The following is a 26,391-nucleotide window of genomic DNA, read 5'->3' on the forward strand; positions in this document are numbered from 1 at the left end:
ACAGTTCTACTAATATAAATGTTTAATATTATCTTTTCAATAAAAACACATTGAAAACAAAGTTACCATATAGCAAATCTCTCCTATGTATGAATTTAGAGCATTTTAGACATGTTCTATTCTACTTCACTACATTTGGCTACTTTATTAGTATAAAATTCAATTCTTCAATCATGTCACAAATATTTATTGGATATCTACCACATTGCAGGAAGTATTCTAGGCACACTGGGTTACAGCTGTGAGGAAAACAAGAAAAAAAAAGCAAAAAATAATACTTGTCCTCAAGTAGATGATATTCTAGTAGAAGAGATGACAAATATAATTAACATTTAGAAGGTATTTTAGAAGGTGGTGCTGTGGGAAAACTAAAAGCAAGGAAAGAAGAATGAAAATAGTTGCAATTTTATTTATTTATTTTTTTAATGTCTGCTTAGTTATTTTGAGAGAAAGAGCTCCAGCAGGAGAGGGGCAGAGAGGAGAGAGAGAATCCCAAGCAGGCTCCATGCTGCCATTGCAGAGAGTGATGTGGGGTTTGAACTCAGAAACCATGAGATCCTGACCTGAGCCAAAATCAAGAGTCAGATGCTTAACCAACTGAGCCACACAGGCACCCTGAAACAGCAATTTTAAGTAGAGAGGTGAGGGTAGGACCCAATGAGAGAGGGAGTTTAAACAAAGTTGTGAAAGAGACAACACAGCAAGCATGTGGGAGAGCGTTCTAAGCATAGGTAGCAAGAAATTCAAAGACAGAGCAGGAGAATGTTGAGAACATTAAAGAAACAGTAGTAGGAAAACCAGTACATTTGCAGTATATGAGCAAGGGGAGTTTATGAGGATGAAGGCAGTAGGAGATGCGAAAGAGGGATAAAAATTATCAGCAGGTTAACATCTTTCTATATTCTTCTAATTCAAATAAATATGGGGAAGTGTATAGGGAACGCACAAAATAATCTTGCCCTTCATTTTTCCCATGTGTCTTCAGCTTCTCTAAAGTAGGAGCTTGATAAATACTTATTTTAGAAAGTGATCCAATTGTTATGGTTTAGGTTTGAGAAAACATATACATCTGAGTTGTATTACAGACAATGATTATGCTACATATATGCTTGGTTTTGTAAATACTGTGCTAATGAAAATAAAAGTCATACACAATTTCACTCTAAATCTGCACTTAGGTGATTATTTTCCTTTGATAACATAGTTTATTTTGCATATTTATGCATTCAGATGCACACTTAGAAATCCTAGACCTGATGCAAAAGCAAAGATGTGGTGTAAATAATGACCTCAAAAAATACAAAGTTATCCCAAAAGGTTATTGTAATACATATTAGACAAAGAATGCATACATCCTAAATAGAAGAGCCATTTACACAACAAAAAAGGTCATATAACATGAGGGATACTAAAAAGCCAACTCCATTAGGGACAAAAGAAGGCATAGCATTAGCACAAGGGAATTATGTATGTGTGGCATTTTCTACAGGCATTTTTTAATAATAAGTAGAAATCCATCATATCCATATCTTACTGTGCCTTCCATTCTCCAGGAAAACATAATGGATTATATCTTAAATATTCTATTTCTTTGTAATACACATCAATACAAAGTTCACAGCAGATTTTTAGAGATATTTGCAGGTAGTTCCTGATACAAAACAATTAAATACCCTTAATTATATTTTATAATTATAGTTAATGTTAACAGTTAAGTAAAGAATCCTTATTTATATTTTAAAATCAAAATATTTACTCAGTGTAGTCCCTTGTAATTGATGGTATTAAATTCAAATGACTTGGGTATATATTTGCAGAGAGAGATGTGTCAAGGTTTTTGTTTTTATTTTTTATTTACTGTAGTTTCCATCTAAAGTGTTTCATGTATTTAGGAGAGGACTCTGAAAAACAATAGCACTTAAACAAAGTCGGATATAAAGCAAATCAGTAGATGAAAATTGTGACCAAAATATAAAACATGAGGGAAAGAAAAAAATGTACAGCTTTAGAATTCATTCACACTGAAATTGGTATCATCTTAAACTGTTACAAGTTGTTTTGTGTAGGCCTCATGATAAGCACAAAGCAAAAATCTATAGTAGATACACATAAGAAAAGAAACCTAAGCATGCCACTAAAGAAAATCATCAAATCACAAAGGAAGAGAGCAAGGAAAAAAGAATAGATCTGCAAAGCTGCCAGAAAACAAATAACAAAATGGCAATAAGTACACTGTCAATAATTACTTCAAAAATAAGTAGACTAAACTGTCCAATCAAGACAGAGTGGTTAGTGTTAAACAAGGTCCATTTGGTGTGCTTGGGTGGTGTAGTCAGTTAAGCATCGAACTTTGGCTCAGCTCATGATCTCACAGTTCATGAGTTCCAGCCCCACATTGGGCTCTGTGCTGACTTCTCACAGCTTGTAGCCTGCTTTGGATTCTGTGTCTCCCTCTCTCTCTCTCTCTGCCCCTTCCCTGCTCACGCTCTGTATCTCTCGCTCTCAAAAATAGATAAACATTTAAAATTAAAAAGAAAAAAAACAAGGCCCATCTATATACTGTGTACAAAAGATACACTTTATGTATAAGTACTCACACACAAACGGAAAGTGAAGAGATACAAAAGGATATTCTATGCAAATGGTAACCACAGAAAGCGAGAATAGCTACTTTTACATCACACAGAATAGATTTGAAGATAAAGACTATAATAAGAGTAAAGGTCATTATATACTTATAAAGCGTCAGTCCAACAAGAGGTTATAAAATTTGTAAATATTTTGCACCCATGTAGAAGTACTTAAACATATAAAACAAATATTAACACTTAAAAGGAGAAATTGAAAACACTACAAGAGTAGTAGGAGACTTTAAGTCTCCAATTTTATCAATGGATATAGATCATTCACACAGGAAATCAGTAAGGAAACAGTGGCCTTAAGGGAAACATTAGACCACATGGACTTAGACATATAAAAGACATTCTATCCAAAGGCAACAGAATACATGTTCCTCTCAAGTACACATAGAACATCCCCCGGGATAGATTATATGTTAGGCCAAAACAAGTCCTAATAAATTGAAGAAAACTTAAATTATACTAAGTATCTTTTTGGACAAAAATAAAATGAAACTAGAAATCAGTTACAAGTAGAAAATTGGAAAATTCACAAATATGTGGAGAGTAAAGATGCTACTAAACAAGCAACTGGTCAAAGAAGAAATCAAAAGAGAAATACAAAAATACCTTGAAACTAATGAAAATGAAAATAAAACACATCAAAACTAAAGTCATGCAGCAAAAACAGTTCCTAGGAGGGAAGTTTATAGCAATTAATGCCTACATTGAGAAACAATAAAGATCTCAAATAACAATCTAACTTTACACCTCAAGCAAATAGTTAAAGAACAAAAGAATCCTAAATTTAGTAGAAAAAAAAAAGTAGAAGGAAATAAAGATCAGAGGAGAAAGAAATTGAAGAGAAACGTAGGACAAAAAAAAGATCAATGGGGGAAAAAAAAGAATAAAAAAGATGAGTAAAAATAAGAATTGAAATTTTTCAAAGATAAAATTAATAAATCTTTACTAGACTCACTGAGACAGAAAAAATGTATTAAACGAAATCAGAAGTGAAAGATGAGGTGTTACAACTAGATACACAGATATCAAAAGATCATTAGAATATACTATGAACAATTATACATGAACAAAGGAACAACCTGGAAGAAATGGATAATTCCAAGAAATATACAACTTACCAAGAAAAAAACAGAAAATCCGAACAGACCACTTACTAATATGATGATTAAATCAGTAATCAAAAATCTCCCCAAAATAAGTCTGGGACCAAATGGTGACTGAACCAACTGGTGAACTCTATCAAGCATTTAAAGAATAATTAATACTAATTCCTCTCAAATTCTTTCAAAATAATAGAACAGAAGTGAACACCCAAACTCATTTTACAAAGCCAGCATTACCTTGATACCAAACCAGACAAGGACACAGAAAAAAAATTACCGCTTTTCCTCCAAGATCAGGAACACAAGAAGGATGACTATTCTTTCCACTTTTATTCAAGATAATATTGAAAATCCTAGACAGAGCAAGTAGACAAGAAATAAAAGGCATCCAAATGAAACATAAGTAAAACTGTCATTTGCAGATAACATGACATTATATTTAGAAAACCCTAAAGACTCCTCCAAAATACCATTAGACCCAATAAATATATTCAGTAAAGTAGGATACAAAATCAATGTACAAAAATCTGTTGCACACACTAATAACAAAGTATCAGAAAGAGAAAGTAAGAAAATAATCCCATTTACAATTGCACCAAAAGGATAAAATAACTGGGAATAAATTTGACCCAGGAGGTAAAAGACCTATACCCTAGAAACTATAACACACTGATCAAAGAAACTGAAGACACAAATCATTGAGAAAATATCCCTGCTCATGGATTGGAAAAAATATTGTTAAAATGTCCCTACTACCAAAAGCAAGCTACAGATCCAATGCAATATCTATCAAAATTCCAATGGATTGTATGTTCCAGAAATTGATTATTCTAAAATGTATATGAAACCACAAAAGACCTCAAAGACAAAGCAGTCTTGAACAAGAAGAATAAAGTTGAAGACATTAGTCTTCCTGATTTCAAACTGTATTACAAAGCTATAGTAATCAAAAAATAAGGTATTGGCATAAAAACAGACACACAGATCAATGGAACTGAATAGAAAACACAGAAATAAGCCCATGAATGTTCAGTGAATTTATTTATAACAGAGGAGCTAGAAATACACAATAAGGATAGTACAGTATCTTCAGTAATTGGCGTTGGGATGACTGGATAGCCACATGCAAAAGAGTGAAGCTGGGCCTCTCTCTTATACCATACACACAAAAATCAACTCAAAATAGATTAGACTTGAACATAAGACCTAAGACCTAAGACCATAAAAATCCTAGAAGAAAACATAGGCATTTATCTCCTTGACATCAATCATGGGGATTATTTTTTTTTTTTTGGATTTACACTAAAAATAAAGGCAACAAAATGAAAATAAATAAATAAATAAAAAAAACAGTTGGGACTACATCAAACTACAGGATTGCACAGCAAAGAAAACCATGAGCAAAATGAAGAGACAACTTACTGAATAGGAGGAAATGTTTGCAAATCATATATCTGATAAGGAGTTAATATCCAAAATATAAAAAGAATGCCTATAACTCAACAAATACAATTTAAAAATGGTCAGAGGATTTGAACAGAGAACTTTCTGAAGAAAAACACACACATGGTTAAAGAAGACATACTAGATGGCTAAAGTACATGGAAGGGTGTCCTACATCACTAATCATCAGGGAAACCCAAATCAAAACAACAATAAGATATCACTCATACCTTTTACGATGGCTATTATCAAAAAGACAAGAAACAACAAGTGTTGGCAAGGTGGTGAAAAGGGAACCCTTATTCACTCTTGATGGGAATGTAAAGGTGCAGCAGCTATGGAAGCAATATAAAGTTTACTCAAAAAATTAAAAATAGAACTACCATATGATCTAGCAATTTCACTTCTGGGTATTTATCTGAAGGAAACAAAATCACTACCTCAAAAAGATATATGCACTCCTATGTTCATTGCAGCATTATTTACAATAACCAAGACATGAAAACAACTGATGGATGAATAAGAAAGATGCTATACACACAGTGGAATATTATTTAGCCACAAAAAGGAAGGAGATCCTGCCATTTTCAACAACATAGATGGACCTTATAGCCAATTAAAGACATATATCTTATAATCTCACTTAAATGTGAAATCTAAAACAAAACAAACAAAACAACAACAAAAAACCCCTAAAACCCAAACAAAAACAAAAACAAAAAACCCTGGAACTCAAAAACAGAGAACAGAACAGATATGTGCTTGCCAGAGTCAAGGTCAGTTGGGGAGCAGGTGGAAAAGACAGAAAGAGGGTCAAAAGTTACAAAATTCTAGGTATAAGATAAATAAATACTGGGGATGCAATTTATAACATGGTGACCACAGTCAACAATACTGTATTGTACATTTGAAAGTTGCTAAGAAAGTGGATCTTACAAAATTTTCATTAGAAGAAAAAGTTATAACTATGTATGGTGATAGATGTTATCTAAATTTATTACGGTAGTCTTTTGTAATGTAATATCAAATCATTACCTTGTACACTTAAAACAAATTTAATGCTATATAATTTATCTCAATTTAAAAATCTTTTAATTAAGGGTGTCTGGGGGCTCAGTTTGTTAAGCATCCAACTCTTGATTTCAGCTCAAATCATGAGCTCAGGGTTCGTGAGATCAAGCCCTGTGTTGGACTCCATACTGACACCACGGAGCCTCCTTGGGATTCTCTCTTTCTCTCTTTCTCTGCCCCTCTGCCACTTGCACACGTTCTCTCTCTCTTCCTCTCAAAATAAATAAACATTTTAAAAAAACTTTTAATTAAAAAAAAAAACTAGACAAAATGTGTGGTTAATTTACAGAGCTCAACAACACTAGAACTCAGGGAAATACAAACTAAAGTAACAGCAAGGTACAATTTCAAACTCATCAGTTTGACAAAAATTTAAAAGTCTTATTATAGTAAGTGTTGTTGAAAAATAGAAACTCAACCAACGTAATGGGAAAAGATATTTGTAAATGACATATCGGACAAAGGGCTAGTATCCAAAATCTATAAAGAACTCACCAAACTCCACACCCGAAAAACAAATAACCCAGTGAAGAAATAGGCAGAAAACATGAATAGACACTTCTCTAAAGAAGACATCCGAATGGCCAACAGGCACATGAAAAGATGCTTAACGTCGCTCCTCATCAGGGAAATACAATTCAAAACCACACTCAGATATCACCTCACACCAGTCAGAGTGGCCAAAATGAACAAATCAGGAGACTATAGATCCTGGAGAGGATGTGGAGAAACAGGAACCCTCTTGCACTGTTGGTGGGAATGCAAATTGGTGCAGCCACTCTGGAAAGCAGTGTGGAGGTTCCTCAGAAAATTAAAAATAGACCTACCCTATGACCCAGCAATAGCACTGCTAGGAATTTACCCAAGGGATACAGGAGTACTGATGCATAGGGGCACTTGTACCCCAATGTTTATAGCAGCACTCTCAACAATAGCCAAATTATGGAAAGAGCCTAAATGTCCATCAACTGATGAATGGATAAAGAAATTGTGGTTTATATACACAACGGAGTACTACATGGCAATGAGAAAGAACGAAATATGGCCTTTTGTAGCAACGTGGATGGAACTGGAGATTGTTATGCTAAGTGAAATAAGTCAGGCAGAGAAAGACAGATACCATATGTGTTCACTCATATGTGGATCCTGAGAAACTTAACAGAAACCCATGGAGGATGGGAAGGAAAAAAAAAAAGAGGTTAGAGTGGGAGAGAGCCAAAGCATAAGAGACTCTTAAAAACTGAGAACAAACTGAGGGTTGATGGGGGGTGGGAGGGAGGGGAGGGTGGGTGATGGGTATTGAGGAGGGCACCTTTTGGGATGAGCACTGGGTGTTGTATGGAAACCAATTTGACAATAAATTTCATATATTGAAAAAAAAAAAAGAAAAATAGAAACTGTCCTTCATAGCTGGTGGGAGTATGAGAAAAAAGAAAATGATTTAGATAACATTCATTCTTAAGTTGATATGCACCATTATCATAATTATATTAACTATTCAATATTAAAACATGTATTCAGACTTTGTTATATACCTCAACTGATGTTGAGCTTCTCATGTGTTATATTATTTTACTTATAAAAATCCTATAGTGTAATTACTGTTAGACAAAGCAAATTGAAGAGTAAAAAAAAATCTATTTTTAATTTTTTTTCAGTATTTATCAATAGTTATCCAAATGCATCCTGTGGGAAATCAACTCAAGTATATTTATATTTTCCATTAATAATTCTCATTGGTAATTATAATCTATTAAATTTTTTAAAATGTATAGACCTTGTAAATAGCAAAAATTGAGTTTTTCTCATTAAAGGGAATTCTTCAAATGGAAAGTAAAGGCCATAATCGGGAGTAAGAAAATTAGGAAAGAAAAAAATTTCACAGATACATACAAACATAATAAAATTAGTAGATTAATCACTTATAAAACCAGTACAGAGGTTAAAGCACAAAGGAAGTAATATCAATTATTTTATGAAAATCTGTCAAGCGATTCATAAAATAAAAGGATATAAAGTATGACATCATAGACATAAAACACCGAGGGGGTAAAAATTTAGTGCTTTTAAATGGATTCAAAGTTACGTAACCTTCAACCTACTACAGACTACTATATTCATGAGATGTTATATACAAACCTAATGGTAACCACAAATCAAAAACCAGCAACAGGCATGCAAAAAATACAGGGAAAAAAAATCCAAGAATATCACTAAGGAAAGCCATCAAAACACAAGGGAAGTGACCAAGAAAGGAACAGAGAACTACAAAACAATCATAAAACAAGTGACAAAATGCCAATAAATACACACCTATCAATAATTACTTTGAATATAAATGGACTAAATGCTCCAATCAAAAGACATCAGATGACAGAATTGATTAAAAAAAAAAAAAAAAAAAGCAAGACCCCTCCCTATGCTGCCTACAAGGGACTCATTTCAGGCCTAAAAGCCACACAGACTGAAAGTGAAGGGATGGATAAGCATTATCATGCCAATGAACGTGAAAAGAAAGCCCAAGTAACAATACTTATATCAGACAAAATAGACTTTAAAACAAAGACTGCAATAAAGAAAAACACTATATAATAACAAAGGGAACAATCTAGCAAGAGAAACAATTGTAAATATTTATGCACTCAACATGATAGCACCTAAATACATAAAGCAATTATTAATACATAAAGGAAGAAATCCATAGTAAAACAATAATAGTAGGGAACTTTAACACCCCACCTACATCAATGGATAGGTCATCCAGATGGAAAATCAACAAGAAAACAGGTTTTGTTTTGGTTTTTTTTGAACCAGTGGCTTTGAATAACACATTGGACCAGATGGTTATAATAAATATATTCAGAACACTCCATCCCAAAATAGCAGAATACATCTTCTCAAGAGAACATGGAACATTCTCCAGAATAAATCACATTAGGCTATAAGACAAGTCACAACAAATTCAAAAAGATTGAAATCACATCATGCATATTTTCTGACCATGATAGTAGGAAACTAGAAATTAATGACAAGAAAAAAAAAGGGGGGGAAATACACAACACATGGAGATTAAATAAAATGCTACTTAACAATAAATGGGCCAACCAAGAAATCAAAGAGGATATCCAAAAAAAAAAATGCATAGAGACAAATGAAAATGAAAACACAATAGTCCAAAATATTTGGGATACAACAAATCTTTTCTAAAAGGAAAGTTTATAGCAATACAGGCCTACATGAAGAAGTAAGAAAAATCTCAAACAACCTAAACTTACTTCTAAAGGAGCTATAAAAAGAACAAGCAAAACTCCAAAATAGTAGAAGGAAATCATAGATTAGAGCAGAAATAAATGAAACAGAGGGGAAAAAATAAAAAACAACAACAACAACAAAATAGAACTGATCAATGAAACCATGAGCTAGCTCTTTGAAAAGATCAACAAAATTGATAAATCTTCAGAGAAATTCATAAAGAAAGAGAGAGAGAAAAAGACAGAGAGAGAGAGAGGGATGACAAACAAAATCAGATAAGAAAGAGGAGAAATAACACAGACACCCAGAAAAACAAAGATTTATGAGAATATTTTGAAAAATTATATGCCAACAAATTGAACAACCTAGAAGAAATGGATAAATTCCTAGAAACATATAACTTACCAAAACGGAATCAGGAGAAAACAGAAAACTTGAACAGATTGATTACCAGCAATGAAGTTAAATCAGTAATCAAAAAACTCCCAACAACAAAAGACCAGGACAAGATGGCTAGATGACCAGATGGTAAATTCTATTAAACATTGAAAGAAGAGTTAATACCTATTTCTCTCATACTATTCCCCAAAAAAATAGAAGAGGAAAACTTCCAGTATCATTCTATGAGGCCATCATGACCCTGATGCCAAAACCAGACAAAGACACCACAAAAAAAGAGAACTACAGGTCAATATCTCTGATGAACATAAGTGAAAAAATCCTCAACAAAATACTAGCAAACTGAATCCAACAATAAAAAATATATATATCATTTACCATGATCAAGTGGGAGTTATTCTCAGGATGCAAGCGTGGTTCAATATTCCCATATTTGCAAATCACTCCATGTGATATGTCACATCAATAAAAGAAAAGAAAAGAATCATATGATCATTTCATAGATGCAGAAAAATCACTTGATAAAATACAACATCAATTCATGATAAAAACTCTCAACAAAGTAGATTTAGAAGGAAAATACCTCAACATAATAAAGGCCATATATGACAAACCCAAAGCTAACATTGTACCTATAGGTGAAAAACTGAGAGCTTTACCCTAAGATCAGGAACTAGACAAGGATATCCACTCTCACTTTTTTTTTATTTGTAGTTTCAAGTTTTTATTTATATTACAGTCGGTTAATATACAATGTATTAGTTTTAGGTGTACAATTTAGTGATTTACCACTTACATACAACACCCAGTGCTCAACACAAGTGCCCTTCTTAATATCTATCACTCATTTAACTCATCTCCCCACCCACCTACCCTCCTCAAATCCTTAGTTTGTTTTCTATAGTTAAGAGTCTGCCATTCCCACCACTTTTACTTAACATAGCTCTGGAAATCCTAGCTATATCAATGAGACAACAAAAATAAGTAAAATGTATCCAAATTGGTAAGAAAGAAGTAAAGTTTTTACTATTTGCAGATGAAACTATATATAGATGATATGGACAGGTAATACTATATAAAGAAAACCCTAAAGACTCCACCAAAAAACTTCTAGAACTGATAAATGAGTTCAGTAAGATCATAAGATACAAAGATCAATCTGGTTGCATTATTAGTATACAAATAATGAAGTAGCATAAAGGAAAATTAACAAAACAATCCCATTTATAATTGCACCAAAAATAATAAAATACTTAGGAATAAACTTAACCAAAGAGGTGAAAGACATGTACTGTGAAAACTATGAAGCACTGATGAAACAAATTGAAGACAACACACAAATGGAAAAATAGTCCATGCTCATGGATTGGAAGAAGACAATTGGTAAAATGTCCATAGTACCCAAAGCAATCTACAGATTTAATGCAATACCTATCAAAACACCCACGGCATTTTTCACAGAACTAGAACAAATAATACTAAAAGTTGTATAGAACTGTCAAACACCCCTAATAGCAAAAGGAAACATAAGAAAGAAGAACAAAACTGGAGGTATCACAATCCAAGATTTCAAGATATACTAACTACAAAGCTATAGCAGTAAAACAGTATGACAGTGGCACAGAAATAGACGTATAGATCACTAGAACAGAATAGAAAACCTAGAAGTAAACCCACAATTGTATGGTCAATTAATCTTTGATAAGAAAGGCAATAATATGGAATGAAATGAGAAAAACACAGGGTCTTCAACAAACGGTGTTGGAAAAACTGGACAGCTACATGCAAAACAATGAAACTGGACCACTTTCTTATACCAGACATGAAAATAAACTCAAAATGAATTAAAGACCTAAATGTGAGATCTGAAACCATAGAACTCTTAAAGGAGAAAATAGGCAGTAATTTTTGACATTGGTCATAAGAACATTCTTCCACAATGTCTCCTGACATAAGGGAAGCAAAAGCAAAAACAACCTTTTGAGACTACATCAAAATAAAAAAAAATAAAAAAAAACAAAACAAAAAAAAACTTTTGCACAGAGAAGGAGACCATCAACAACTTCAAAAGATGACCTACTGAATGGGAGATGTTTGCCAATGACATATCTGACAAAGTGTTAGTATCCAAAATATATAAAGAACTTCTACAACTCAGCACCCAAAAAACAATCAAATTAAAAACTGGACAGCAGACATGAACAGACATTTCTAGAAAGAAGTTATACAGATGGCCAAAAGACACATGAAAAGAGACTTAACATTTTTAATCATCAGAGAAATGCAAATCAAAACCACAATGAGATATCATCTCATACCTGTCAGAATGGCTGAAATCAAGAACACAAGAAACAAGTGTCAGCAAGGATAAAGAGAAATAGGAATGCTTATGCACTTTCAGTGGGAATGCAAACTGGTGCAGCCACTGTGGAAAAGAGTATGGAGGTTTCTCAAACAATACATAGAACTACCCTATGATCTAGTGATTGTACTACTGAGCATTTACTCAAAGAATACAAAAACAGTAATATGAGAAGATATATGCACCCCTATGTTTATTGCAGCATTATTTGTAATAACCAAACAATGGAAGCAGCCCAAGGGCCCAATAATAGATGAATGGATAAAATAGATACACACACACACACACACACACACACACACACACACACACACAGTGGGATATTACTCAGCCATACAAAAATGAAATGAAATCTTGGGGAACCTGGGTGGCTTAGACAGTTGAATGCCCCATTCTTGATTTTTGGCTTAGGTCATGATCTCATGGTCATGGGATTGAGCCCCCTGCCAGTCTCCATGCTGAATGTGAAGTCTCCTTAACATTGTCTCTCTCCCTCTGCCCCTCCCTAGCTTGAGCTGTCTCTCAAAAAAACAAACAAAAATAAATCGTATCATTTGCAATAAAATGGATGGATCTAGGGGGTATGATGTTAAGTAAAATAAGTCAGAGAAAGACCAATACCAGATGATCTCGTTCATATATGGAACTTAAGAAACAAATCAGCAGGGGTGTCTGGGTAGCTCAGTCAGTTAAATGTCCGACTCTTGACATCCACTCAGGTCATAGTCTCCTGGTTCATGGATTCAAGCTCTGCTCTGTCAGCTTGGAGTTGGCTTGGGCTACTCTCTTTCCTTCTCTCTCTCCTTCTGTCTCTACCCCTCCCCCACTCATACATGTTCTCTCTCTCCCTCTCAAAATAATTTTTTTTAAACTCTTAACTATAGTGAACAAACTGATGGTTATCAGAGGGGAGGTGGGTGCAGAGATAAATGAAGTAAGAGAAGGGGATTAGGTATATGCTTACCACGATGAGCGCTGAATAACGTATAGAATTTTTGAATCACTACATTATATACCTGTAACTAATATAACACTCATTTACTATACTGGAATTAAAAATATATTCATAGCAAAAGGTAAACTAGCCCATATTCCTGACTGTATTCTTTAAAAATTTTCAATCTTACCTAAATACATAAAATTATAGGAATGGCATTTACAAAGAAGGATTTCTTCTTTAAGGTAGAATCAATGTAGAAAGTATTGTATCTGCATATATGCAATAAATAATATTTGGCTTTATTTACTAATTCTGGAAGAGTCCTCTTAACATCAGAAATACATGGGAGGAGAATCAGTGTATCAGAGAGCTTTCCTGAAAATAAAATTGTCAGTATTACTTACAGAAACAAGAGGTTTGTCTTATCAATCAGGAGTAGACTGACACATTTAACCCTGTACCTCTGCAGTGAGATTTTATATTATATGACATGTCCTCAACTACCAAGTATGGTACCTATACTGGTTTCCAAGTCTTGCAACTTGGAAATCACTTCAGCTAGTTTAACAACAACAACAACAAAAATTACTTGAGGGATAATGGTTTCTTATAGAGACAAGGAGTAACTGATTTATCAAACTTCAAAAGGTTTAGGAATCAGAGCATATCCAATTTCCCGGATAGTGGGAACTATTTTCCTCAGGTACCATCATTGATATAAATCAGCCTAAGAGCAAAATCTCAGGGAGAATCCAGTTGGTGAATCTAAGGTTCTGTCTCTTGGTGGATACAATGTAGGGGACACTGACTTACAGATTCCTAAAAGGCAATTTTACTAATGTGAGCAAAAATAAAAGGTGATAGGGCACTATGTGGTCTAAGGAATCAAATGGCTTACTATCGCTTAGATGAATTTATGCAGAGGGGGAGTGAGTATAGGTTTAACAACACTGAATTAGTAACTTGTCATATAGTAATCTACTAATTCACAGTAGAGTAGAATCTGGCAAATCAATTATGATTTCTTTCTTTTTTTAAGTTTATTTATTTTGAGAGAGAGAGTACAAGCTGGGGAGAGGCAGAGAGAGAGAGAGAGAGAGAGAGAGAGAGAGAGAGAGAGAGGGCCAAATCCCAAGCAGACTTCACACTGTCAGCACAGAGCCTGGTGCGGGGCTCAAACTCAGGAACTATGAGATCATGACCTGTATTAAAATCAAGAGTCGGATGTTTGAGCCACTCAGGTGTCCCGGATTATGATTTCTAAAGAACTTTCTGTATATATTTTGTATTTGAAATATATGCAAAGACATACATTGAGAACTTAATCTCAAAGGGAGACAGTAAAGTGGAACATTTAGAAGTCGATAAAAAATAGAAGTCAGTGGTTTGCATTTTTTGAAAGCCAAAATTCATGTTTCAGCGGTTGGCAAGATTCAAAAGAATTGCATTCCTCCTTGTTTAACTTTAGTCTATTATATTTCTCTGGTGTTAGCACACTTTCTGCAGCTTTCCATCATTATGTCAGGGTAGTACTTCATAATATTTTTCACATTTTCTGCCTCATACATCAAACTATAGAATTTTATCCATAAGGCAGAGCTGTCATTCTGTAAAATTTTTAGCAATGTTCTCATTTTTATCTGACATCTAGAAATACCTAAAGTAATAAAAAATCATTTTTACCTCATATTTGCTTTGGTTTTCATTCTGTCCCTGTCAGTCTATATACAGTATAGCAAGGGAAGATTTATATAACATCATTTTGGGTGTTCTAGAATCAGACAAAGAATCCTCACCTTAGCTGTTTTTTTCCGCCACAAAATTTTATACAAAAGCATAAAACTTATACTTAAAATAATACTCTGCTTCTCTTAAAACTTTACTTTTTGCTAAGAACACTTTTCATTAAGTAAAAGACTTATATATCTATCTATATATAGATATAAATATAGATATATATATAATTTAACTACAGAGAAAGATGGACTTCATTTCCTCAGGAATGTCACTATTCTGCGCAATTTAATGGAAACATTAGAAAATAGCATTTATGTTGCTTAGTATTGTCTCCTTTTAAGACACTTAAGAAATATGATTTTACCCAGCATCCAGGTTTTGATCCAAATGTGGAAATGCAAACTAAGCATTAAAAAAGGTCCTTATTGCAAACAACTTATTTCTCAAAGTGGTGTCATTGAAAATGTAGATCCAATCCTCAATATGTTTAACTTCAAGGTATAAAACCATGAAGTGAGAGATATTAATGCCATGAAAAATCTAAACTATGATACAACTGGGGCGCCTGGGTGACTCGGTTAAGCGTCCAACTTCAGCTCAGGTCATGATCTCATGGTTCGTAAGTTCGAGCCCCTTGTCAGGCTCTGTGCTGATAGCTCAGAGCCTGGAGCCTGCTTCTGATTCTGCCCCTCCCTCTCTTTCTGTCCCTCCCCGACTCACACTCTCTCTCTCTCTCTCCCTCCCTCTCTCTCTCTCTCTCTCTCTCTCTCTCAAAAATAAACATTAAAATATGATACAACCTCCTTTAAGATGATCATATATTAGTTTTGTAGTTTCATTATGAACATATTTTAGTGATTTCCTAGTTTGTGCCATATACTATGCAAGTGAATTAACTCAATGGACCCTCGAATAAAACTAGGTATGATTAGGGGCGCCTGGGTGGCGCAGTCGGCTAAGCGTCCGACTTCAGCCAGGTCGTGATCTCGAGGTCCGTGAGTTCGAGCCCCGCGTCGGGCTCTGGGCTGATGGCTCAGAGCCTGGAGCCTGTTTCCGATTCTGTGTCTCCCTCTCTCTCTGCCCCTCCCCCGTTCATGCTCTGTCTCTCTCTGTCCCAAAAATAAATAAACGTTGAAAAAAAATTAAAAAAAAAAAAAAACTAGGTATGATTAGTCTTCTTATTTAGTATGGGGGAAACTGAAACTTAGAGAAGTTAACCAATCTGTGTAAGAGGTTAACCAACCTGTGCAAATTCATAAAGCTTATAGGTAGCAGAGCTGACATTTGAAGCCCAGAACTCAGACTTGGGCCCTTACCTCTGCTTCTCTGTTGTACTGCTTCTCCCTAAGTGGCTTCATTGCACAAAAGCTAAAGAATACCAGACTGAAAGTGTTACAGTTTATTTTAATCAAGTCTATATCTTTCATAGTCATGATTTCATAACAGAGACAAAAAGGGTTGGTAAAAATGATTTATTTTATCATTCAATAATCTCAGTTTTGACATGAATATAAACTTTAGGGATATCTGGGTGGCTCAGTCAGTTAAGAGTCCAACTCATGATTTTAGCTCAAGTCACGATCTGATCTCATAGTTAGTGGGTTCGAGCCCTACACGGGGATCTGGGCTAACAGCGGGGAGCCTGCTTCGGATCCTATTTCTCCGGCTCTCTCTGCCCCCACCCCCCCATTCAGACTCATTGTCTCTCTCAAAATGACTAACTAAAAAAAAAAAAAAAGAAACTCTAAAATGGAACTGGCAAAAAAAATCCATCTACACAACATTGAGAAAAGGAGGTTTTGTTTGTTTTTTGTTTCCTAGTGTTTGTACCTTCGAGGACTAGTTATACGTTTTGGGAAAAGGGTGGAAGCAGAGTGATGCAAGAATTTGCGAAATGATACATGCTCCCTTCTTCTCAACATACATTCCCATTTTGATAACAGAGAGAACCGTGCGGCCAGCTTACCTGGAATCATTGCAGTGTTTTCCAAACTTATGTGAAATAAATAAGCAAGTACATAGTTTGGGAAAGGTTACTGAAGACCAAGTGAGAAGTCACATTTTTGTGATATAGTGTATAAGTTTGGTTCAAGTGTTATAAACTAGAGGAGATTAGTATAAAAGTGGTTTTGACCAAAAATCCAGATAGAATGACTAGATTTTATCAAGGATTGCCGGAGAATATGACTGATTCTTTTTCTTCTTAATTTTTTTTTTTTTTTTACTGTTTATTTGAGAGACCATGAGTGGGGAGAGGCAGAGAGAGAGAGAGAGAGAGAGAGAGAGAGAGAGAGAGAGAATCTGAAGCAGGCTCCAAGTTCTGAGCTGTCAGCACAGAGTCCGATGGGGGGCTTGAACCCATGAATCGTGAGATCATAACCTGAGCTGAAGTGCAACACTCAACTGACTGAGCCACCCAAGTGCCCCTGGTTATTTCTGAATGTTAAGAATATAATTGAGCCATAGAATTAGCAAGAGTACATGTGTGATAAACCTGTAAACATGGGTTTTTCTGTTGTTTCCCGTCAATTGTTTTGCCTGTAAAACTAAAAGAGACAAAACCAGTTTGTAACTGTTCCTTCCACTAAATCTTCTAGTTACTATACTCATAGAAATTCTTGACACCTATTTATTTTGCCTTAAATAGCAATACATAGCTTATCTACACTCATAGCATGAGTTTTTTGGGTTTTTTAAATTTTTATTTATTTATTTATTTATTTTATTTTTATTTATTTATTTTTGAAAGAGAGACAGATCGTGAGTAGGGGAGGGGCAAAGAGAGAAGGAGACACAGAATCCAAAGCAGGCTCCAGGCCCCAAACTGTCAGCACAGAGCCTGACGTGGGGCTTGAACCCACCAACGGGGAGATCATGACCTGAGCTGAAGTGGGAAGCTTAATCAACTGAGCCACGCAGATGCCCAGAGCGTGAGGCTTTTTTAAGTTTTCACTTAGGTTATCACTATAAAGATATAAAGTAAGAAGGACTTCATTTTTAATAATGATCATATTAAAAAAGTTTTCACTTCTGAACAATTTTTAATCACAGCTTGGTTTTGTAATAACTACATTTTGCTCAAGATTAATTTTAAAAAGCACATGATACAATTTTTTTTCTTTAAACAATATTTGAATTTTAAATATGCCAGCATTTCTGGACTTGATTCTGTAATTGAGATAACTTGCCACCAGGTGGAAGTCGTGTTTCCATTACCAAATTAAGACACTGTTGGCTCTAGCAGGAAATTAACAAAACATTTTGTATTTATATATAAAAATATAATTCCTCATTTATATTATAGCCAATACATTAGCAACAAATATTTTCTTGATGTTTGATCCCTGTAGCTATGCTTTTAAAGGTAAAAAGGGAAATGAGCCTTTATTGACCTCAACTGGCAAATGGAGTTTCAAACTTTCATTACATAATTTCATTCATAATCATAATAACTGGATGGCAAAGGAAGTATTTCACTTCTGTTATTTTACCTATGAAGAAATTGAGCTTAGATTTCTCCTCCAATGATGGTTTTGAGATATGGATCTAACAAAAGATCTGCCCCCTCCCCCTTTTGGGGGGGGGGGTTGTCAACTTAATCTTATCCTGGAATACCAAATCCTAGGAGAGAGTTCAATTACAAATCTCCATTTTCAAATTTCAGGTTCTTTAATAATCATCACGGCTGTCTGGGAACATCATTACTTCCTGATTCTATTCAGATGTTATTGGAAAAAGTCTTTGTAGGGGCCAAGAAAAATGGAGTGTTCTTTCATACTGTGTTCAATCTGTATTTTCTCTTAGTTGCTACTTGTCTGATCTTGTCCAATGATACCTACCCCTCAAATTCATGAACATTTTGTGTTTTCCTGGCCTATTATCCTGATTCCTGAGAACTAAGAGCTGGTGATATATCACTGGAAAATCACTGACATTTGGGATCCTGAGTCACATTCCAGTATCTGCCACCTAATAGCTATTATTTCACATCTTTGGGCTTCCAGTTTTTTAAATAAAATTCTGAGTTTGATCTGAATAATAATGCTCCTTTAATATTCTATGATTATAGTTTTAAGTGGCTATCCACTTGTTAATAAGATTGGGGGGGTTGACAATAATGTGAGTTTTATCACAATGATTACGATCAATATATCCTGGTGTGTGGGGCGCCTGGGTGGCGCAGTCGGTTAAGCGTCCGACTTCAGCCAGGTCACGATCTCGCGGTCCGTGAGTTCGAGCCCCGCGTCAGGCTCTGGGCTGATGGCTCGGAGTCTGGAGCCTGTTTCCGATTCTGTGTCTCCCTCTCTCTCTGCCCCTCCCCCGTTCATGCTCTGTCTCTCTCTGTCCCAAAAAAATAAATAAACATTGAAAAAAAATTAAAAATATATATATATATCCTGATGTGTTTTTTTTTAATGGAATTCTTTAGATATTTCATCAGTGCTGTATTTCTCAGCCTTCAAAGTTTCTCAATATATTGAAATAAGTTTTAATCTCAGTGGACCTGCATTAAGAAAAAAGATACACGGAATTTTGGATTTAAGTAGGTTTATTTTAGGAAGGGGGCAGTATTTTGCCAGCCTGCATGTCAGCAATTATGGGGAAGAAATGTACCATATCCACCCTATGTGTTAGCAAAACAACAAGCTTAGATAAATATCTCCCCAGTTAAATGATAGTAAGTTGGAAACACATTTTTTAAAATATGTCTCCTCCCCGCCCCCCCCCACACAAAATAGAAAAGCAGAGACTATGTTTGTAAAAATAACTTTCTAGAATAAAAATATAAAAATATTATGAGTTATATGCTTGGTGTTATCAAATATATTGGGAAAGGATTTCAACCTAAAATGGAGCTGAAGGATATGAAATAGACGCTCACACATGTGCCTTCAAAAGAACAGAACTTCATAAGTGAGGCTATGCTTTCCATTAAATGCCTGATTTACAGAAGACAGAGACTTCTCTCCTGACCAATGAACATCCACCAAGAATTTCTCCCCATTCTTAAGCCAGTAAACTTATTGTTCTGGCTAACATCCCCTCCCCACTTTGAACTCCTTGCACATAAATACAGCACATCCCAAACCCTCAATGGGCTTGCCTAGAGCTTGCTGCAGCACACATTTCCCAAATTGTAATCCCTCTGCTACTCCTGAGTAAACTCAAGTTTCTGGTCCTCTGAGCTTGCCTCTGTTGACCTCCTTATGTAGGATGACAATATCAAAGAAGATATGGCCTCTAAGAAACAAGACTTTGGACCCATTCACAGGAAATCAAAACTAGGATGAAGACAAAAATGCAAAGATACTATCTGACCAAAAAAAAAAAAAAATGCTTGGAAATTAGTGGCAAAGATTATATTTGAAATTTCTGGAAATGTGAAGCAGTGATTTGCAGCATACAGGTGAAAGACTTGAAAGGCTCACCAAGCAAGCAGTGGGAGATTAGAACAGATTGTAATGAAAGAACGGATTAGAGCACTCAAGACCAGAGAATGGTAATCAGGTCTAAAATAGGCCAAAGGGAGGCACCTGGGTGGCTCCGTCGGGCATTGGACTCTTGGCTTCAGCTCAGGTCATGATCTCGTGGTCAGTGAGTTCAAGCCCCACATCGGGCTCTGCACTGACAGTGCAGAGCTTGCTTGGGATTCTATCTCTCCCTCTCTCTCTGCCCCTTTCCCCCCAAAAGTAAACAAATAAAGTCTAGAAAATTTTTTTTCAATAAAAAATAAAATAGTTGCTGAAGGAATAGGAATGAACTCAAAAGGAATAGGAACAAAAAAATTGATATTATAGGAAAGAACACAATAACACAACACAAACTGATGAAGCCAAAAACTTTTGAACCTTTTTTTGTAAACCAAGTTTACAAATTATGTTCCTGTATTAGAGAAAAACTGATGTATTTATTGAATAAACTAAGAAAACTATTAGAATTTAAAATATTTGACCACCAAAAAATAACCATAAAATTTAAGACAAAATATAATCTGTTTGGTAACAAAGAAAAAACTACAAAGAAATGTCCCAACATTTCAGAAGTTGAGCTAAACCTTTTGTTTATGAGGGCAGACACATTAATTCTTTGTGTAAACATTTAAGAAAGAGAAATACATAAAATAGTACATAGTTATATTATCAAAAACAGAATCCACAATAGGAGCTTAATCATGAGTCCTCATGTTATACATTAAAGCTTAAAATGGTTAAACACTTAGAAGTACAAAGACAAACCTAAAGAAACAAAATCATAAACACTCTTCTTCAGTCTTTGCCACATTAGATAAAAATGAGTGAGAAATTCAATAGTATATTAAATACATATGTAATTTATATAGAAAATAGTATACACAGAATATTCAGAGCTATAAAAATACATCTCTAAAATTGCCACAAAAAGCCTTTTTATAAAAGGCTTTTTATAAAAGCCATAAAAAGTTGAATAAATTGAGATGTTCAATATTACTGGATACAAAACCTGACTGTTGTAAAGAGAATAATTTATAGGTTTTAATCATAGCAAGTATAATAGAAATTGCAGTGAGATTTTTTTTTAAGGAAACACAAAAATTATGGTCCTACAGTCCATTTTGATGAATTAAAAGAGGAAAATAACTAAGACCATATTAAAACTAAAAATGAATAAGAGGGCACTTGCATTGTCAGCTCCTAAACAATATTATAAACGATAGTGATTAAAAATGTGAAACCAGGGCGGGGAGGCGCCTGGGGGGTTCAGTCGGTTTGGTGTCTGGCTTCCGCTCGGGTCACGATCTTGGGGTCGAGCCCTGCATGGGGCTCTGTGCTTACAGCTAGGAGCCTGGAGCCTGCTTCAGATTCTGTGTCTCCCTCTCTCTGCCCCTTCCCCACTCACACTCTGTCTCTCTCTGTCTCAAAAATAAAAACAAACAAACAAACAAAAAAAAGAAATGATAGTTCAGTGTGGCAGAACAGATAGTTGTGAAAAGGAATATAAGTACAAACTGAGCAGGCATTAACGTTTCCACATATGCCAATATTTAACAATAAAAATGAGAAATGAAGAAAAAATATTTGTTACTAGTATGACAGGGAAACTATATATATATATATATATATATATATATATATATATATACACACACTATATACACACACATATACACATACATATATATAGACACACATAAACATATGTGTATATATATACACATATATATGTATATACATACATATGTATTTATATATATGTGTATATATATGTATACACACACATATATATATATATATATATACACACACAATTGTTAAATACATATAAAAAAGATATCATTCAAAAACAGGAAAACTTAGGGGTACTTAAGTTGCTCAGTTGGTTGAGCATACAACTCTTGATTTCAAACAGGTCATGATCCCAGGGTCATGGGATAGAGCCCTGTGTTGGGCTCTGTGCTGAGCATGGAGTCTGCTTAAGATCCCCCCCCTTCCCCCCTGCCCCTCTCCCCTGCTCATGTCCTCTAAAATAAAATAAAAAATTTTAAAATTTAAAAAAAAGCAAAATATAGAGACTTAAAATCAAATATAAATTTTTAAAATTGTTACCATAGTCTATGTAAGACTGGTACTATGTATAGGGGTGTCGAATTTCTGGATCTTTCTAGAAAGTGATTTGAATATATGAATCAGGAACTCTAAAAACTTAGATTTGGCCTTTGGTCTTGGATTTAAAATCTAAGGAGTATCCTAAGAAAATATTTAGTGAAGCAGAATGTAAAATGTTGTATGATTTGTCATACTGGTAATTTGGAAACAAGTATATGTATTATAGTGGTACACCACTTTTCAAACTTGACTATCCATCTCAATCCTCTGTAGAGTTTTTACCTATAATCATAGATTCAGAACTTTTAAAAAGGCCCACAGATGATTTTCTTTGTAGTCAAGGTTAAATAAATTATAGTACCTATTAGATTTTCTCCATTAAAGTAATATTTTTGAATATTTAATATTGTACATAATAGCTGTATTTTTCAAATATTTGTAATTAAAGCATATTAACTTTACAGTTGAAAAAACATGAAGAATACAGGGCACCTGGGTGGCTCAGTTGGTTAAGCGTCCAACTCTTGATCTTGACTCAGCTCATGATCTCGCATTTTGTGAGATCGAGCCCCATGTTGGACTCTGCGTTGACAGCAAGGAGCCTGCTTGGGATTCTCTCTCCCCCTTTCTCTCTGCCCCCCCCCCTCATGCACTCATGCATGCACTCTCTCAAAATAAATACACTAAAAAAAATGAAGAATATACTGGCTCATATGTAATAAATTTGCCATAGAACTCACTGTGGTCTATACTGTAGTAGGAGAAAAAAATATTTACCCAGAGAATAGGCATCTACTTTAAGGCTTAGGTAATTTCACTATTTTGTCTTGGTAATTCTTAAATCCCTAGCTACTGACAAACTATCTTATAGATTTGAATTCAAACATAAATAAAGAAAATGGCTAAATGAATATGAAATTATGTAACCTTGTGTATATTAACATATCCATAGTATGCATGCATATGTTTGCTCATTTATTAACTAATACGGATTTCTCCACTCTTACAGTTTGGAGTAGCATTTTATTTTTTCCGAGTAGCATTTTATTTCCTACTCTTTACATTAAAAACATGTTAATATCCTCAAAATATACTCTGTCTCTCTGTTAAATTCTTTCTTAATTGCCGTATGCCCTTTTTCAAAGGTTTGTAGCCTGAGTTTATTGTCAGAATTCTCTGTCAAGTATTAGAATTGCAAATAGGGCACACTTGCTTTGTATTAAAAGAACAAGCACTGCCAATGTCTGAAAAGTTAATTAGACAAAACAGACAATTAATTACATCTTATTAACGTGTAAAAGACCTGTGACAAATTGCACTAATTGCATGCTCTTATACATCTGAAGAGGTCAGGCTACTTTAGAAGTATGTTGTTAATGGAAGACAAATGTATCTTTATGCTCTTGATAAGAATATTATAAACTGCATTATTTATGACTCCATTGGAATACTTAATAATTTTAAGCTTTAAATTAAACTGCTCATTAAACAGGAGAGCTAGTACCAAGTTCTTAAAATAGGCCATAAAAGCTGGCTGCAGTGTAAGATAAATTTGAAGGTCTAGCATTTCCTCAGAATGTGTTTATACCCTTATTTTTAAGTGACTGAGCCCTAGAGATGTTAAACTTATCTTAATGTGCCCTTAGTAAAGGGGAAAAAAACTTCCATTAACAGCATTCACCCCAAAGAAATATAGCATTCATTTAAAAAGCCTTCAGTTGCTTAAATTCAGGAATATTCAGTTGAATGCTTTCATTAGCTCTCAAGCTTTATTTCCAAACAAAAAAAAATGAAATGGAAAAAAAAAAAGTCACGGGTGTACCTTGCTTGCAGGGGTCTAAGGGGATTTTAGGAGGTGGACATGATTAAAGGCAAAGGAACAGTAGTAAAGAAATACATTGGAAAAATGGTCAAAACACCCAATAGACGCTTAGAGAGAAAAAGTAGATGGAAACAATTTAAAATGAGGAATGAGTCAGAGTGGCTCTTGCAGGCAAATACCTAATTACACAAAGGCGCTTTAGTTTCTTTCATTGAGTACCTGTCAAGGGGAGGGAACACTAGCACTTCTGGAAGAAATTGTTTTTAGTTCAGTTAACAAAACCGGATGCTCATTCAGGTCTCTCAGAGGGGCTTTACAAATAATTTAGATTATTTTTCTTCTGTTCCCCAGGACCAACAGCCTTATAAAATGAACCCGACTGTCACCACACTTTAAATGTTTATGGTTGGTGAGCTCAGTTCATCAAAGCAGTGTGCTAGTGAAATCACCTTGCCAAGCCTTGGTCTCTCAGGAGTCTGGAAACTGCAGAGAGGCTTGTAACTAAAGGGGGGGGGGGCAAGGGCAAAGGACAAACTCACACCTTCTGCTCTCCGTTTACCCATCCAACAGCTTCATGCTGTTTTAATGGGCAAGCACATCAGAGCTGTCAACCCTGTAGGAACAAACTCAAGCTGATGATCGAAACATCTGAACGTTAGCAATTATTTCAGTTGGCCCAAAGAATTCATACTTTTGTTTTTCCATAGCTCTTTTCCTACCTGTTGTCTACAGATTAGAGTCGTATGTCAAATGACAAAGATTTCTAAAGGGTCTACATTAAAGTACTTTTTAAGCTAATGCATGTAAAAAGGCCTATTATTACAGGTGCTTAATAATAGTTGAACCTAAAACCGAACCATGGGAAAGTCAATTCCAGAAAATTTAACCCTAAGATATTTTCAGAGTATGGGGAGATTTATTAAAGAATAAAGTAGATGACCTTGAGATTAGAAAGATAAGTCTTAAAGAGAGAATATATCACATTCATGCTCATGACCATGCCAATATTTCAGTGGAAGAACTTGTGAATCACCAAGAAATCCATCATTATAACAACATAGATAAAGTTTGTTGTCCAAATGTACGGAGACTAATGTTATACATGAGTTAATCATCACGTTTCCTTGAGACATTCTTGGTGTATCTTCCATACTAAGCAGTTGATAATGGTCATTTTTCAATCTGACCATCTGTTCACACATTCATAGTTTACAAACTTTCTTCCTAGTGAAAATCTGCCATTATTACTAATTAATTTGTCAGTGTTTTTTTTTCAGGTAAACAAGTTTCATAGAGATTAAAGGTATACATTTTTAAAGGAAAAAATCCACTTATAAAATGCTAGCAGGAAATTTTGATATGAGAATGTATGTTGAAAGGATGTTGTTTATTTAAGGCATTCGTATCTCCTTTTTCTAAAGGTAGGGAAGCTGAAATCACTTGAGAAAACACTTTCACCAAACTCATCCCACCCCAAACACAAGAAATAAGCACTAGATGAATACGGTGCACTGTGAATAAATGTAAGGCGGTGGACAGAATCTGAAGATTTCCCTCAACATCTTGAAGTCAGAGGGATTTTCACATTGACTTTAAAGCAACAAGCCACCATGATTTGCGGAGAATGACAGGCACTTCCAGTTTCTGAGAAGGACCCTCAATTAACAAGAAAGTAAGAAATTTAGTCCTGCAATCGTAAGAAATCATATTCTACCAACCTGAATGAACATAAAAGGGTTCTCGGAGCTTCCAAGGACATTGTAGCCATGACCAAAACTTGATTTCAGCCTCATGACCCTAAGCAGACATTGTATGTGGACTTCTGACTGAAGAAACTGGGAGAACATAAATGGTTATGTTTTGTTTTGATCTCCATTTTTATCACCTTCAGTTGAATAGGCTCTAATTAGCTCCTCAAGGGAATGGAAACCCTTGGCTCCAATAAATAATATTTTTTTTATGTTTATTTATTTTGAGAGAGAGAGTGAGAGCGAGAGCAAGAGAGCACAAGCGGGGATAGGCAGAGAGAGGGAGATA

This window comes from Prionailurus viverrinus, chromosome B1 (genome assembly GCF_022837055.1).
Source record: "Prionailurus viverrinus isolate Anna chromosome B1, UM_Priviv_1.0, whole genome shotgun sequence".
Taxonomy (NCBI): domain Eukaryota; kingdom Metazoa; phylum Chordata; class Mammalia; order Carnivora; family Felidae; genus Prionailurus; species Prionailurus viverrinus.